Raw genomic sequence first — 16,803 nt, forward strand, 5'->3', positions numbered from 1 at the left:
TCTCTGAGCCCAGCCCACCCCCACTGTGCCCACTTGCCATGTCCCAAGTGCCACATTATCATGGTTCTGGAACAGTTCCAGGGTCAGTGACCCCACCGCCTCCCTGGGCAGCCTGTTCTAATGCTTGACCAAAGACCCAACAGTCTTTTTTTTGTCAATTCAGCTGGCTTTACAGTCAGTTGGAAATCTGGTGTGTTTCATTGTTAGCAACTCTTCACATGAAGTGCTTGGGATGTTGAATCTTCATAAGAGGGGGAAAAAAAAAAAAAAAAAAAGGAAAAAAAAATAGTTTTAATAGAAGAAGAAATCAAGCCAGTCAATTTAAAGAATCAAAATGTGAACTTTCCTGGTTCTTTAACAGTGTGCAGCATTGCCAGTGATGTAATCGTTCTACCACAAACCTGCAATGAGGTGCTCTGGAAGTGAACTTCTCAGTATTTAAAGATAATCATTGAAAGAATCTGTGAACTAACTTCTCACAGTACTGCAAAACCTTGTGGAACTATAGGATTGGCAATGTGATTGCTGTCATACGCAGTGTGCCAAGGCTGTGACGAAACGTGAACATTGAAAGCATAGCCCTGTCGGTAGAAAACCTTGGGGTATTCTATTGATTTGACTGCTCAGTGCCCGCTAAACACGTGGGACTTGCTGTGGTTGTGACCCTGGGTGCCACCATTGCTGGTCCTGCTGTCCATTGCCAGTAGGAAACAACAGGTCTTTGGAGCTTGTAGAGGAGCAAGCAGAGCTTGGTGCCAGCTGGAGTATTGAAAAAGCCGTTTGTTAAATGTCAGGGTACACAGCTAGTCATGGTTTTGAGGTTATTGCTGACTTTTCAGAGCAGCATGATTAGTTACTGTGAAGGAAAGAAATGAGCATCTTTACTACAAGCATGATGTATAAATGGGAGAAGGTGTATGCATAATGTTTTGTACCAAAGCTTGATTCAGTCATGTATAAAATGTTATCACATATATGAATCACAGAATCACAGAATTGTAGGGGTTGGAAGGGACCTCCAGAGATCTTGTCCAACCCCTCTGCCAAAGCAGGTTCCCTACAGCAGGTCGCACAGGTCGGCATCCAGGCAGGTCTTGAACATCTCCAGAGAAGGAGACTCCACCACCTCCCTGGGCAGCCTGTTCCAGTGCTCCGTCACCTCACTGTAAAGAAGTTCTTGCGCACATTTGTGCAGAACTTCCTATGCTGCCGTTTCCAGCCGTTTCCCCTTGTCCTGTCTCCACTCACCACTGAAAAGAATCTGTCCTCGCCATTCTGCCCCCCACACCTTAGATATTTATAGACCTGGATCAGGTCCCCTCTCAGTCTTCTTTTCTCAAGGCTGAACAGACCCAGTTCACTCAGCCTTTCCTCATAAGAGAGATGCTCCAGGCCCCTCACCATCTTTGTGGCCCTCCGCTGGACTCTTTCCAAGAGATCCCTGTCTTTTTTGTACTGGGGAGCCCAGAACTGGACGCAGTACTCCAGATGAGGTCTCACCAGGGCAGAGTAGAGGGAGAGGATCACCTCCCTTGACCTGCTGGCCACACTCTTTTTAATGCACCCCAGGAAGCCATTGGCCTTTTTGGCCACGAGGGCACACTGCTGGCTCATGGCCAACCTGTGATCCACCAGGACACCCAGGTCCCTCTCTGCAGAGCTCCCCTCCAACAGGTCATCCCCCAACCTGTACCAGTGCATGCAATTATTCCTCCCCAGATGCAAGACTCCACACCTGCTTTTGTTAAACTTCATCTGGTTTTTTTTTTTGCCCAGCTCTCCAGCCTGTCCAGGTCTTGCTGAATGGCAGCACAGCCTTCAGGCGTATCAGCCAATCCTCCCAACTTCGTATCATCAGCAATGAATATATGAAGTCTTGAATATATGAAGTCTTATGGATACTTACTCTTATTATCCCTATCCACATTATCTGTATCCATTTATTTGAAGCTTTCCTATAACCATTTTGAAAAAAAAATAAATTACTCCATTAAGGCCAATTTGCCTAAGGTAGGCTTGGAGGCAGAACAAATTTGCATATCATCATACCACCATGCCCTAAATAAAGCTCTCTTCTGACTTTTCTTATTTTTTTGCAAGGCTTCATAGAGAAGGGATTGTTAGGAACTTATTCTCGTAACATTTAGAGGCACAACAACCAGAGGCAATGCTACAGGTTTGGGACAGGTTGGCTGGAAGTCTGTGTAGAAGAATTGGACCTAAGGGAGTTGTCTGCCCTAAGCTGAATGTGAGCTAGCAATGTGCCCAGGTGTCCAAGAAGGCCAGTGATGTCCTGGCTTATATCAGAAACAGTGTAGTCAGCAAGAGCAGGGAGGTGATCTCTCTGTATTCAGCTCTGATGAGGCTGCACCTTGAATCCTGTGTTCAGTTTTGGGCCCCTCACCACAAGAAAGATGTCGAGGCCCTGGAGTGTGCCCAGAGAAGGGCAATGAAGATGTGAGGGACCTGGAGCACAAGGATTGTGAGGAGTGGCTGAAGGAGCTGGATTGTTCAGTCTGGAGAAGAGGAGGCTCAGATGGGACCATATTGCTTTCTACAGCTTCCTGAAAAAGGAGGCTCTGGTGAGGTCAAGATTGGCCTCTTCTCTTATGTAACAGCAATAGAACAAGAGAAAATGGCCTCAAGCTGCACCAGAGGAGATTCAGGTTGGATGTTAGGAAAAGCTTATTCTCTGAAAGAGTAGTCAGGCGCTAGAACAGGTTGTCCAGGGAGGTGGTGGAGTCACTATCCCTGGAGGTGTTCAAGAAACGTTTTGTTGTTGTGCTGAGGGGCATGGCTGCGTGGGAAATGTTGGTAGTAAGTAGATGGTTGGTCTGGATGGTCTTAGAGGTCTTTTCCAACCTTAGTGATTCTATAATTCTAGAATAAAAACGTGAAGATACTTCATGTTTCTGACACTAATGTCATAATACTATTAACCTTTCCTTTTTCCTTCAGGTTCCATACATTCTCAGCTCCCCAGTCTGGAAAATGCATACTTTGCATTCTTGTTGAAGTCAAGACAGTCATATGGGTAGGATAACCGTATGATTACTCTTTTGCTCATGGCTTTCTGATGGTGGATTAGGTTATCACTTATTTTCTCTGCCCCTTAGCAGTATGTAGACTGGGATGAGAGTAATGTTCTACTTAGTATTAATAAAGCTGTCAGATGTCAGCATAATTAAATGTGGTATAAGTATGCTTAATTCAAATTGTATGCTGCTTTATTGTCTTACAAAGACAGCGTATGTTTTTTTTTTTTCTTTTGGAGTCAGGAATGATTACATTTTCATATGTTCTTTCATTATATATGATGGATTATGTTTTGAAAACATAAGGAAGTGTGTTACCAGTACAGCCAGCAGTGAAGAAGGATTGGCTACAAGAACAGTTACACGATAAATTATATAACATATTAAGAATAAGGTAAAATGCTTTAGAGCTACTAATTATGCCTCAGAACTTGGAAATGTCTACATCCATTTATATAAGGAGCACAGAACATCTTTATTGCACTCATAATATGTTGTTTGGTGGACTGAACTTGGCTTTAGGTAATGAATCTGTTCCAAAAGCAAAAGTGTAGTCTCATATATGAAATGCAGGGTGCTATTTCATAGTCAATATGCCATGAATGCTTTATGAAGAAATGTAATTGACATTGCTAATTATACGTAAGAATGGGATATTTAGATTTCACATATTGTTTGTGGCCAGATGAGAAGCTTGAACTGGCTAATGGAATTTTTTTAAAGAAAAAATATTTTTTTTTTTTTTAAAGAAAAAGAAGTTGCAAATTCAGATGATAGAAAGCCTTGCTTTTCCATCACAGTTTGGAAGAGTTGCAGAAGAGAACTGATCTATAGAAACAGTATTAAATTTCTCTGCAGAGGCTTAATAGGCTAAGCAATGAAGGTTTTCAAATACAGCAATAGAGGTTTTCAATGAAGTAGCTGTTCACGAGTGGTTAATTATCTCATTGTGATCTGGGTCACTGGGGAAGCTGCAAACAGCTCACTTCTGTGTTCTAATGGCAAGTGGAATGTGTGCACGGAGGGGGAAAGCTGAAGCTGTATTGTCTGGAGACCAGCAGTGCTGGAGAAGTGTTCACAGCCAGCTTCTGAGCGAGCAGCTTACCCCCTCTTGTTCAGGTGTGTTGAGGATCAAGGCTAGCAAGGATGTGCAGTATGGCTCTGTAAGTTGCATTGAAACTTTTCTCTGCTCCCTCTCCATCCTTGCTGTCCTGGTAGTCCGAGACATGCATGAACAGCAGCCCTTTGTCAGCAGCTTTGCTGGGGCTCCCTCCCCTGCCTTCCCTGCTGTTGTCACCATCTGCAGACATGGGGACACTGAAAAGAGTCGCTTGCTGTCTTGCATCCCAGGCTGTCTGAACCAGCAACTCCCAGTCTCCAGTATGTGTGTATGTAACCTGCAGCTTTGGCAAGTTAGCTTCGGTTCTAGGAACTGCTTTCTAATGGGGAAAGGAATGCCCAGTTTGCATTACAGAGCTCTCAGATGTTTCTTTTCCAAATATCTCAATCTATTAAAGAACATTAAAATTCGATGTTAGAATTTCCTTGTATTGGAAAAACACAGTGCTACAACCCAGCGTGGCTTGATCTGCTCCAGCAGAGTGGCACTGTGCACAGCTTTGGTTTGGAAGTTTGTTACGTGTTTGATATACCATACAAACTGGAATCTGGACCACCTTCAGCTGCCATGACCGTGTGGATATCCAAATGACAAACCAACCTCAGGGTATAAAGCTGTGAATAGCGTGCTTGGAGGCAAGTGCAGAGTGGTGTGCTGGGAGCTCATCTGACTGCTGCAAGGTGGGTGCTTCTAAGGAAAGGCTCTCCGGTGCTAAGAAACCTTGTTGCTTAACAATGAGACTAAAAGTAGTGTGCAGCAGCTGAACAGTCAGTCATCAGGAAAAGCAGTTTTGGGAAGCAGCGTAGGAAAGATGTGTGGTGTCCTTCATGTGGAGCTGTGGCTACAACCAGCAAGCATGGAAGGTGGGCGCTGTTGGAAGTTCCTTCTGTTCATGTCTGCTGAAAGAGACCCACGTCTCATCTGTGGTGTATGTGCTGCTGCCCAGACCAACGGAGGAATGGTGGTTGGAAATACTGATTTTAAACTGGAGGACCATGGCTTCTTTGGCAACTACATCTGGAAGCTTCTTCACCATGAAGGGAGGAAGTGGCAAGATACATACTGGAGAGAACAGGTGGCAGTGAGGTAGTTGATAATGAAAAGAAAAGAAGGAAACTGCATTACACCAGTGCAGTAATCAGCACTTTTTTTTTTCCTTCAATGAAGCTATGAAAATTGTTTTCTAAAATTTGTATTGTATTCAATATAAATTATTCCTGATTTCACGACACACGTGTATATTACTTAATAAAGATTATTTAGCTTCATTCTCATTAAAGCTTTTCACTGAACTTGTTTATAATGATAAATGCAGTGTTAAATACCTTCATTTCAACAGGAAAAAAGGTGGGAGTGAGAACAGAACAGTGTTAAAATCCATGCAGGAACTTTTCAAATAGGAAGAACCTGCAGCTGGTGTGGCTGGGGAGGAAGAGTTCAAGTATTTCAGGTGTGGAGGGATGTAGTAACAGTTAACTAACTGGGAAAATACACAGGAAACATAATAACCAATGGCAGTAATATAAAGGCAAGTGGTCTCAGCCCACTGACTCTCTACGGGAGGTTATCAAATCAAAGGCAAAGGTAGGCAGTAAAAGGCTTCTTGTTACTGTAGGAAGATACTGAGATGCTGTTTCATTTTCCTTCGCTATGAATAGGGCGGACAACATCTGTACCACAATGTTTAATACTGTAACTTTGTTGTGTAGGTGGACGTGTGTAATGGATGATGGCAGCTGATTAAATGCTGCTTCATTAATGTTGGATTTTACATTTTACTCCTTGGACATAGAGCTTTATCACAGTAGTTAATGAGTTCTGGCTAGTGGGTTTGGCTTCCAGTGGATGATGGCAATTAAACTTGAAAGGAAACGAGAGGGATTCTGGTCGCTGATCTCAACCATTTTGCATGCTGCTGACTTACTTCAGGGAATTAAGTGCCCCACCTTAATTAATCACTTATTTTGTCTTTTCTAATGTTGTCATCTGGCTTGGATATAGCATTAATATTTAAAATATACGTATCAGTTCAATAAACATGTGCATTACTTGTCAAAACACTGCAGCTTGTTAAAATAAGCCCACTGCCATTGCAGTTAAACATCATTGGGGTGACGTGGCAGCAGGCACACTGTGTCTGCACAGGCTGCTCAGCTGGAACACTGCTGCTTTTTTGGGAGAGAAAGCCTCTTCCTTTTGTGAATGGAGTATCTTTGGCTTCCTATGAGGAGAACATTGCGTGCCCATTAAGATGGTCTTACATCAGTATAAAACCAACAAGTTTAATGCTGTACATTACAATACTCTAGGAACGGAAAAATGTTTTTTTAAGAAGCTGGACCTTCTGTGGCTGCTCACTAAGTTTCCAGTATTTTAGAGTAGCTACACAAAAAATCTCAACACATTTGCCCTGCATGGTGAAGATTTAAATAGAAAATGAAGTTTCAGTTGTCCAAAAAATCAAATCTCATCTTGCATTTTGGTAATTATAGCTAAGTATTTGTTTGGCTGCTATCTGTGCAGTTCCTCTACATTGGGATGACAGTGAGAGTATGCTCAGTGTCCGTGCAGGACGTGGTCAGAGCAGCAGCAGTTTGTGCTGAGGGTTTGGCGTGCCTCCTGTGCCCCTGCCCAGGCTGCAGTGCAGTTGTCCTCTCTGAGGCCATGTGTCTCCGTCCCTTTCCTTGCTGCCAGCTGCTTTTGATTCACTGGTTGGTGAAATGCAAATCCCTTCTCTTTAGGGGGGATTGAGAGGACAATAAGCAAAGAGCTACTACTTTCCTTATGTGCACAACTAGCATTGGCCTTACAACCCATATGCTCTTACATGCTATGTGAATTTAAAGCATATGTTAACCCTCGTTCTTGAAGAGCTGGTTTTGATTCTGCCTTAACATATCTTAATGCCTCATTGCTCTTGCTACCTTGCATCTTCTGGCTAATGGAAATGTTCTCTTCCTCTTCATCTATCTTCATAGAATCATAGAATGGCCTGGGTTGAAAAGGACCACAATGCTCATCTAGTTTCAACCCCCTGCTATGTGCAGGGTCACCAACCACCAGACCAGGCTGCCCAGAGCCACATCCAGCCTGGCCTTGAATGCCTCCAGGGATGGGGCATCCACAACTTCTCTGGGCAGCAGAGGCCAGGTGCCAGGGCCTCACCACCTCTGGTTAAAAAAAAATAAATAGTTTGGCGTGTTCTACAAAACTCGTTCTTGAGCAACATGAGATGTTATGTCCCCATTTGAATGCTCGTTTCAGCAGATGAGTATATAGAATAACTGACAGCTTTGCTTTCCCAGTGGAGAACTGGGAATGTGCCATAGCCAAAGTGAAAGCCTCATGTATGATTGCTTCTTTTTTACTCATCTTACTTTTCTTTGTTGGATATAGGCTGTAATAGAAAAGTTAATCCAAAATCCAGTGTTTCCAGCATTGCAGAGAAACTTATGTGGTTAGAAACTAGAAGTTTCAAATACATGGAAGCTACACGCTTCCTTTTATTTGTAATTAGTTTTTTTTTTTTCCCATGAAGTTGGAATGTTTTTATGTATAATCTTCCTCTTGCATGCACAATTGCTATTGTATGGGAACTGTTGAGTCAGGGCCCGAACCTCTGATTGATCACCTGAGGCGAGCGCTGAGTCAGCCATGGAGCACAGGTGAAGGCAATTCTCCTGTGATGCCGGAAGGGTGGAGCCTGGCTGCACCTCTCCTAAGGCCCATTTAAGAGCTGACTGCAAGTGGGGAAGGAGCTCTTCTGGAGATCCACTCCACCAGAGTTTCCTAAGTGAGCCCGGGATACAGGTGAGTGTGCCTATCTTTTCTGTTTCCCGCTTTGGTGTATCAACTATGTAGCCAAGCTCCCTGCTATACTGTAACATCTGTATATTCATTGATTGTACAGCTATGCATAAATGTTATTTTATAGCGTATCTATTCAAGTCCAAGATAGCCCTTACTAGTGAGCATGGGGTGTGCGTGTGTGTACGTGTCTGTACATGTCCCTTTTGACCTTGAATTTTAGGTAATTGTTACAGCTGTCCTCTCTTACTGCTGAGCCTTCCCTGATTCCTCTGATGGTGAAGCCTTTTCTGGGTTAAGGAAAAAAAGGAAGAATTGTGGGGCAAAGAAAGGAAAATGACAGGTGTTCACATTTCCTTTGATGGAATCCATGCATTTCAGGAAAAAAAAGTGAGCTCCTCTTGAGGGGGAGCAGTGTAGTAGTACAGTACTCTTGGAAGAAGCAAAGCATAAGGGAAAACAATCTACTGTACGGTAGGTCCTCCAGAATTCTTGTAACTAAAAGGAAGATGATAAAGACTCCACATAAAAGCCTCTTTCCTGGGGAGTCAAGGGATCAGCTACCCTGATCGCCAAGTATGAAACTGATTTCAGCCCTAGCACTTGAGTTTGGGTTATGAGTTGAAGATGTGATATGACTGTCTAGTTTGGTAGTGCCCAGTCTGTAGGCTGTCTTGTGAAGCATATTGTTCTGCATTTCTTCTTCTTTGTTAATATTGAAGAATGAGCAGTATGATCAGACTCGCTTGGGCTTTTCCTTAGGACAGTCCTTACTTAGTGCTGAGATCATATCTGCAAGTAGCTCAACCAGGCTGTATTCTGGGAGGGAGACTTGTTTTGCCATTGCTTGTTAAATCAGTGAACCTCTGTTAAGTCACATTTTGTCATGGGAGTCTAGCTTATGACTTGGCATGTGACTGTACCAGCTGCCAGAACAACCTGTGTAAGTCTGTGAACTTGGTATTAAGTATAAACCAAGAAGGGGAAAATAAACTTGGTATTAAAACAGCAAATTTGTGTGACTGTCAGACTGATACTTGGCATAAACAGCTGCAACTGAGATCCAGAGTTTGCATACAGGAATGAGTCTATTCACATTTCAAAGCTGATTTTTCAAAAAGTATTGTTTCCAGATAACACACTAAAAAAACCCTTTGCTACTTTGGATGCAGGTTTGCTGTCCTTGCAGTGGCACAGCAGAATTATACAGGCTGCTGGAGCCTGGCCAGGGGTCAGTATAGGATACTAACAGGCATGTCTGATGGCAAATTTCTGTCAATTTACTGTGGCTGATGCCTGGAAGAAGTGGAAGAGGTTTAAGTTAGTGCTCTTTGAGATAGCTGTAGTTCTTACTGCTTGAATGTTTTTGAGTGCTTTTTATTTGTGTGCTTTTTTTTTTTTTTTTTTTTTTTTTTGTGTGTGTGTGTGTGACTTTTTATTAGCTTTAAAATGCTTACAGTGTTTCTATTCTTACCACTTACTTTGGGGTAAAGACCTTTTGTTTGTGTTACAAAATATTCTTTCTAACTCTGTTCCAGTTTAAGTTTGTGCAAGGGTGAAATGTGTTTCAGTCAATTTGTGTGCCTGCAGTTTTGCAATACTCAGAAGAATGAAAGCTGGCTCGAGTAGATTTTATCCTACATTTTAGGCCAGACTTCTGGGTCAGACTGAATGTCAATTGTTAAATGCCAGAGTATAAAACTACAAAAGTACCATTTATATGAAATTTGTTACCTAATCCTTCAGCAAAATAATCAAAGCAATCTCTGAACTTCTGAAATTAGTTTTTATATCCCAGTGTATGCTTTCTGTTTGTGATAGGAAGCAATGCAGCTGGAGTCAAGACCAGGAATCCCACTTGTTGGTACTAGAGAGATCAGCTCCTGGATTAAGGAGAAACTGTTACATAGGCCAAGAAGCACAGGTCTGCTTGTTACTTTCAGAAGAAAAAGGCTGAGGGTGGAGCTGCATCAAGGATTTGAAGGTGGTCATTTGAGCTTTGCATCTGTTGCTAATGCCCAGTTTACTGAGATTAGTTGTGTAGGTCAAATAAAAATATGTCCTCTTATGCTGAGCAGAGCCAATGGGAAGTCCTTGCAAGTATCTTCTTTCAGAATACTTTTTTTAAGCTTGTCTGAATTATACAGTCATACGTCTGGAATATACTATAAATCAGATCTGCAGGCACTTACAGTGAATATAAGTTTGTGCTATTCTGAAGGCAAGTCTAAAAAAGCATTGGTATTCTGGTGTAAGCAGATGTACTGAAATGGTAGAGGAAAAAGTTGTGATGTGATATAAACTAAGAGAATGGGCTGAAATGTTTTCTTGCAGCCACCTTGCTCTGTGCTTCACCAAGAGAATAAAGCCCAGAAGAGACAACTTATGTAAGCTTCTCTGCTCAGACACAGGTTTTATTCTCGTTCCGCTAAACGTTTCTGTGTTAAGACACAGCACTTTTGCAAGGGCTTACTGATACAGGAAATGGACTGCAGAAAGGAAATTGTTTTTAAGTTCAAATATTGAAGTGAAATTGAGTGTTAATTAAGGGAAAACTGCATGCTGTATGTCTCCTGACGGGAACATCAGAGCTGTCCTTCCTTCTTCAGAAGTGTCTGAGAGGGGATATTAAGGGAAGAGGATAAAACTAGCTATAAGGCAACCTTTATTTTGGTGTAGCAGTACAGCCATTGACAGACTGTTGTCAAAGCTTTGAAGAACCTGTTCTCGTGGCCTCTTAAGTACTTACCTAAATAATTGGGTTTTGGCTACTACAATTTAACCTAAGTATTGTATAGAAAAAATATTTCCCATCATTTGGTCTTTTGGCTGCTCTCAGGCAATTTCCTCCAGTGTCCTAAAATTGTGTCTCATGAGCAATACTAAGTAGTTGTTTGACATGCTTTACGTGTACGATTCCTGCTGAGCATTCACACTGCCCTTTCTTGCAGTTCCCTCAGTGGTCCCATTTCAGAATGGGCACTGAGAAAGGGAACAGTGGGATGCATGATGTGGTCAGCAGCTTTGTCAGTAAGCAGGTGGAGTCAATACAGTTTGTCATTTCAATTTCAGGTACATTGCAGTAGCAAAACAAAGATAAAAAGTCCTGTCTGCTGAGCGTGTACCCAATAGGATAAAACTGTCTCCTGGCCTGAAAGGCTTGCAGGTGGACTCAAAATTGTTTATTAGACCAGCTAGCATACTGCATTGAGTACCTCTTCAGATGTCAATCAGATTGAAAGGCTGGTGTGCCCAGAAGACCACCTGCTTTAAAACTGCTGTGCTTAGTTTGATTGAATATGGTCTCCTTGAGAAAATCTCTCATCTTACCATAGTGGCCTTGGAGCACCTTGGTTGCAGTAGCTTTCTGGCTAATGTGTGCATTGTGTCTATTGTAGCCTTCCAATAGCAAAGCAGTTGGCAGCTAGTTTTGTCTCATCCTGCTTGAGCTGAGCATGGCAATTGATTGCAGCAAATAAAGGGACTGTTGTGCATTAGAGGTAATGCACTTTTGGTAAGGTGCTGTGTGAGTGAAGGATGCTATGAGCGCTTAGCAGCATGAAGGCCAATCCTAGGAGCGCTGTGAAATATGGGAGTGAGCAGCGCATTGAGGTGTGCTTTGTGCATCTCTTGCTTGCCAAAGGAGCAAGTTTCTGGTGTGAAATGGCAGGAAGTGTGGATGTGAATCTAAGACATTTTGTGAAAAGATACCCTCAAGTTTGTTGTTGGCAAAGTTTGTCCTGCTGTGGTATTCATATGTTTTTGCATTTTCTGGTCTAATTATTGCTTGGTGTTGCCTGACAGATGGTTATATCTTAAAGCTATATCAGAATAATGTTATTTGCTTGACAGTTATTTTTCTCTTAGGAATGTAGGCTAGGGAAGGACCTCCCTATTCATCAAGTTTATTTTCATGCTCTTGTAGGCTTCATCATACAGTTGTAGACATACGGAGCTCTGTCTTAAAAGCAGCTGGGCCTTTTCACCCACGACTTTTATTAGAAGCCTGCTCCAAAGCTATATTGTGCTAACCATGAGGAACCTCCTTGTAATACCCAGCCTAAATTTATTCATGATCAGTTCTGGTAATAACCAGTTCTTGTCCCAGTATTGTCCTTTTATTTTAAATGGGGATTTTTTTTTTTCTTTCCAATTCTTTTGTATTTCTCCCGGTGTGTTTATGCACAGCTCTTACTTTTTTACTCAGCTAGTTTAGCCAGGCTCAGGCCAAGTCCCCATGTGGAGCAACACCAAGGTTTGGGTGCTCTGAGACTTCTCTGCTCTCACACAGCAGGTTTTTCCAGTTGCTTCAGGAGGGTGTGCCTTACACTTTGCACTACTGCTGATAAAAGGAGCAAATAGTAGCTTCCTTGTTATTGCAGTGTACCAATAGAAACATTAAAATAGGAAATTCCATATTTTAAAGCCTGTGAATGCTGTCTAATCATTAGGGCTCTCAGTGTACGTACTGTAATTAAAAAATGCAGGCAATCCAATGTAAGTGTTCAAGGCAGGCAGATGTTTGATTGCCTCCAGTGTGTGGGTCCATGTTCTTGTTTTGTTTTTTTTTCCCCCCTTAGGCTGTTAAATGTTCAGATCAATATTCAGTGGCTGATCTGTGCAGATGTTTTCTTTGTGCGTTTTTAATGAGTTACTGCAGAACTCTGTGGCCAAAGGTGAATCAGATCTATTACGTAGGAACCAAAAACTGGCATTATACTTTTCTGACTAATATTTATAGATAATTGCTACTTATAAGGCTTTTGATACATTGAACTCCACTTCAGAGATTTGTATTCTGAAGATAGTAATGAAAGATGTGAAAGGCAGATGCATTTTGTAGAATCTAACTGCAAAATTAAACAGTTTGTAAAAGCTTCAGTAAGAAAACCTGACCTACTTTCCTTTCCTTCCATTTGGAATCCCAAGCAGCACTGATGTGTTGGAAAAAGTAAACCAAACACTTCACACTGTTTATATCCTAAGTTCAAGAAAGAGCTTAAGCCTGCTAATGTTCAACACTGTAGCTCATAAAGGTTGTGGCTCCTGGCTACAGAAGTGTGGAGGCATGCATGTAAAGGGCCATGTGCTGACTGTGATTTTTTGGGGGGCTGGAGTTTGAAATCCATTATGCAGAGTGCTGCTGCAGTGAGCCTGGTTAGTAGAAAGCTAGCGTGTGCCTTAGGCAGTCATGAAACGTTTTTGTTATTTAGAAACTAAATTCCATATGACCTACTGCATTTTTGTCTTAGGAATGGGCTTTTGATACCTGTATGTGCAGGCAGTCATGGAAGACTCAACTGTGAAACTGCTTTCCAAGTTGAAGAAATGCAGTTCTTTAGTTCCTAAGTGATGTCATAGCACTTATGTGGAAAATACCCTTTCTCCTTTCTCCCCTATCTCCAGGGGACTGCTCCTTACATGATGACAACTCAGAAGTTGTACTTCCTTTGGGGCAAAGTTGTACGAGAATGAAATTGAGCCAACTTGGAATTTAATGAGTTATTCACCTTGATAGTGGGAATAAAAATTGTGAAAAATGTTACTCAGTATTGGAAAGATAATGTTCTGTATTTCTTCTTAGCTGCAGCCTGCTAGATCTTCTGGATTTGTGTGTGAGACAGTAGTTGTATTCATCAATGAATGACTTTGTGCTATGAATGACCTGTGTGCTGTGACACAAGCGTTGTGATAGTAGAAAAGATGTGCCTTGGCTTTCTGTGATGGACAGAGTGTGTGTGAAAGGTGATTGGATTCATCCTTATTGGAAAAAGGTGGTATTTTGTGCCCAGAATGGATCAGGTGATAACATGGAGGCAATTCAGAAACTGGATGCATGGGTTTGATATGTGCCAAAAGATTCTACAGCTCTGAAAGGAAGTGGCTTATACTGAATTCACTTGTTTCTCAGGATCGGTGTATGTAGAATGCTGCAACAGGGTGTACTCCTTTCTTCTTTTAAGGGCAGCATACAAGGTAAGCAAAGTGGCAATACAGAGAAAGATTCTGAACACTGGTAGGATTGCACCCTTCTGAGTCTGGCTGTGAGCTGGGAGAAGAATGTGTGCTTGTGGAGGGCCGCTGTGTGTTTGGTTTTTGTACCCTGAGTTGTCTACAGCATGGAGCAAGTGCAGTCCATTCATCTGACCTGTAAGACATCTTACCTTAGAGTGGTGTAGTTTTCATACTTGGCTCAGTTCATTGCGAGGAGCACATGTGCAGTGTCTTAGATACCTCCACACATTAGCTTCTGCCAAATCTCACTCATGTTTCCAAATGTAATATTATGCTTGTGTCCTATCCTCTCTTTGGCAGTGGATTCAAACAGCACCTGTTAATGTTAAGAATAAATGAAGTTACTGTAACATTGAGGATAAAGAGGTTTTGGTGAAAGAAAATTGGATACAAGATTTAGATTTCCTGCCTAATTAAATATTTCAAGTGAAGGTATTCTGCTTCAGTGCTATTTAGAAGTCAGAAAGCAGTATTATAATGTTAGCACACGCCTCTGTGTTGAAAATCTCTAGGAGCTGAGCTTTGCTTTATCCAAATACTTCTAAGTAACAACCCAAACCACACTGGAACATCACTTTTCCAAGGGTAGATGAGTGTGTTTTTGAAAGCTTGTAATTCCTCGGTGCATCTGCTCCTTTGCATTTCAATGAGCATTTGCAGATTTGTGCGGCTTTTTGGTATTTCTCTTCAGTTTGACAGTTGAAGAGTAACAACAGTCAGTATGAACATTAGGTGAAGCCTTATGTTACATGGCCAGCAATCATTTGTTCTGGCATCTTACAGCAGGACTTTAAAACAAAGTCTTGTTGCTGCTTTGACCAATGCATGTTGAATTCAGTACTGCCCTGGAAAATACATAAAAGCGATGAACGTTTCAGTTCTAAATTGTTGTAAATACTCCTACCATGAGTACTGTAGGGTAATGTTATAGATACATGACTGCTTTTCTGTCTAATACTCTAGCTGCTTTTTTTTAATGCTATTTCAAATGATTGGATTTTCTTTAATAAAGAAAATCTGAACAAATATTTGAAATCTATAACTGAATTTCTCTGGAGGGTGTTAGATAAAGGAGAGTAATGATCTAAGCAGTGTTCTGCTTTGAACAAGAAGAAAGAAGTGTGGAGTGCAGGAGGTGATGGAATTCCTTTTTATTATGTAGGCAAGGGAATGACTGGGAAGAGGAATCCTCTGCGCTGCTGTTCCACATGGGCAGTGTGCAGCTCCATGGCTGGGGAGGGAGTGTTAGCTGATTGTTTAGGGTGAGAGATCTAAAGGGATCATGAAGGAGTTGAGCAGTGTTTGTCTTGTCATTAACAGGACAGATGTTCACATAAGTAAATTGCAAAGGAAGCTGTGTGGGCAGAACTGATGTAATATGGAGAGCTGAGTGTGTTTCCAATGCCTTCATCTCTTAATAAGCAAAAATTGTTTGAAACTACTAGAAAAGAACTGTGAGGACTAGTGATTTTAACTGAATAATGTAGCAAATGTAGCTTATAGAAGTTCACGTCAATATGCATTGCTTTCATGGGATTTAGTGGGGTAGAGGGAACTTATCCTCAACTTTTTGTCATGATGTAAATAAATGCCTGTCCTGTCTCCCTGGAAAACCAGGCTTGCCTCAGCTTGATTTGGTTGTGCCTGCTTGTGTCCATTTCAAATGTCAGTCCTAACTTAGAAGCTACGGAGACATTCTCCCCAGTAAATCATTAACTGAAAGTAACAAGCAAGAGGTTTTTCTTGAAAACTGAAATGGATCGTGATCAACAGATACTGTTTTAAGACTGCTGTAGTGGAAGGGAATCCTCTTCACGTTTTTTCAGTTGTTCATACATGGGGACAAATAAATGTATTGGATTTATCGATCTGTTGGGTTTCAGGAGAAAGAAGGTATTGGATCCTGGATGGATTTGTGGGGAGGAAGTAAAAAAAACTGTCACTGCTGAGCCACGTTGCTGAGTTTAATGACAAGCTAGACAAGGGTGTTGGTAATATTGTTCTTACTTGATTTACTGTATTTAAAAAATCTGTTTAATTTAGAAAGTGTGAATGATTTGCGCATTGTCTTCCTTAATCATCACTTGCACATTTTTATATACTGTTGGGATGCAGATTGTGAAATCTATTCAGTTGGTTTTGCTATATTGCCATTTGGCTCCAGTTAATTCTTCTGACTAAAACTAGCTAAAAATGTGATTAAGTAAAGAAAAAACAGAGTAAAATTTTCATCGTCTGCAATGTTTGAACGTGTCAGCAGCTTTTCTTAAAAAAAAAAAAAGTCAAATTGCAATGTAAAATACTTTATTAGTATTAATTACTGTTAGTGAAGAAATAAATTATCAGAAAATCTTCACTTACAATTGTTAATAAAGCACATTACTTGCTTTCTTGAATAATACAATTCAAGCCATAATTTCATCATCATTTCTACAATTCCTCTTCTGTCCTTTCTTAATTTGCTATGAATGATGCCATTATTCTGTCTCTCACTTGAGCTCATAAACAGGAAAATGCTCCCAAATTCAGCTCATGTCAAGGCTATATTTAAATTGTAATCATTTCAAATCCTGCAATAACAGCTATAAGATATGCTCACTCTTACATGTTTGAACACGGAAATATTTTGGACTGCATTATCTGTTGCTCATTACTGCATCAATTCTTGTAACATTTAGTCATGCTTACCTCTGCAACGTGATTTGGCTTCAGAGATTTTACCAGGCTGTTGCTCTGACCATGTCATTCATCACTTTCTTTTTCTTCAGCAGAAATCCTCTTTCCTAGTGAGTTACATGCAGGGTACCAGGCCTCCCTTTGTCGTGT

The 16,803-nt window shown here is 41.3% G+C and overlaps 1 protein-coding gene across 6 annotated transcripts in view; it reads left to right on the forward strand.

Moving 5' to 3' along the window:
- Nucleotides 1-16,803, forward strand: part of MPP7 (MAGUK p55 scaffold protein 7) — a 144,285-nt gene that overhangs the window by 4,173 nt on the left and 123,309 nt on the right. Inside the window, exon 2 of one of the 6 annotated variants that reach the window (XM_052693097.1) lies at nucleotides 2,959-3,034. The exons of 3 other annotated variants lie outside the window; for them this stretch is intronic. The gene's annotated coding sequence lies outside the window, so the exon portion shown is untranslated. Of the gene's footprint in view, nucleotides 1-2,958; nucleotides 3,035-7,897; nucleotides 7,966-13,869; nucleotides 13,939-16,803 lie in introns of those variants that run through there. 2 more of the 6 variants (XM_052693098.1, XM_052693100.1) reach the window with 2 other exon arrangements.

Source organism: Tympanuchus pallidicinctus, unplaced genomic scaffold, assembly GCF_026119805.1.
Source record: "Tympanuchus pallidicinctus isolate F22 unplaced genomic scaffold, pur_lepc_1.0 scaffold3, whole genome shotgun sequence".
Classification (NCBI taxonomy): domain Eukaryota; kingdom Metazoa; phylum Chordata; class Aves; order Galliformes; family Phasianidae; genus Tympanuchus; species Tympanuchus pallidicinctus.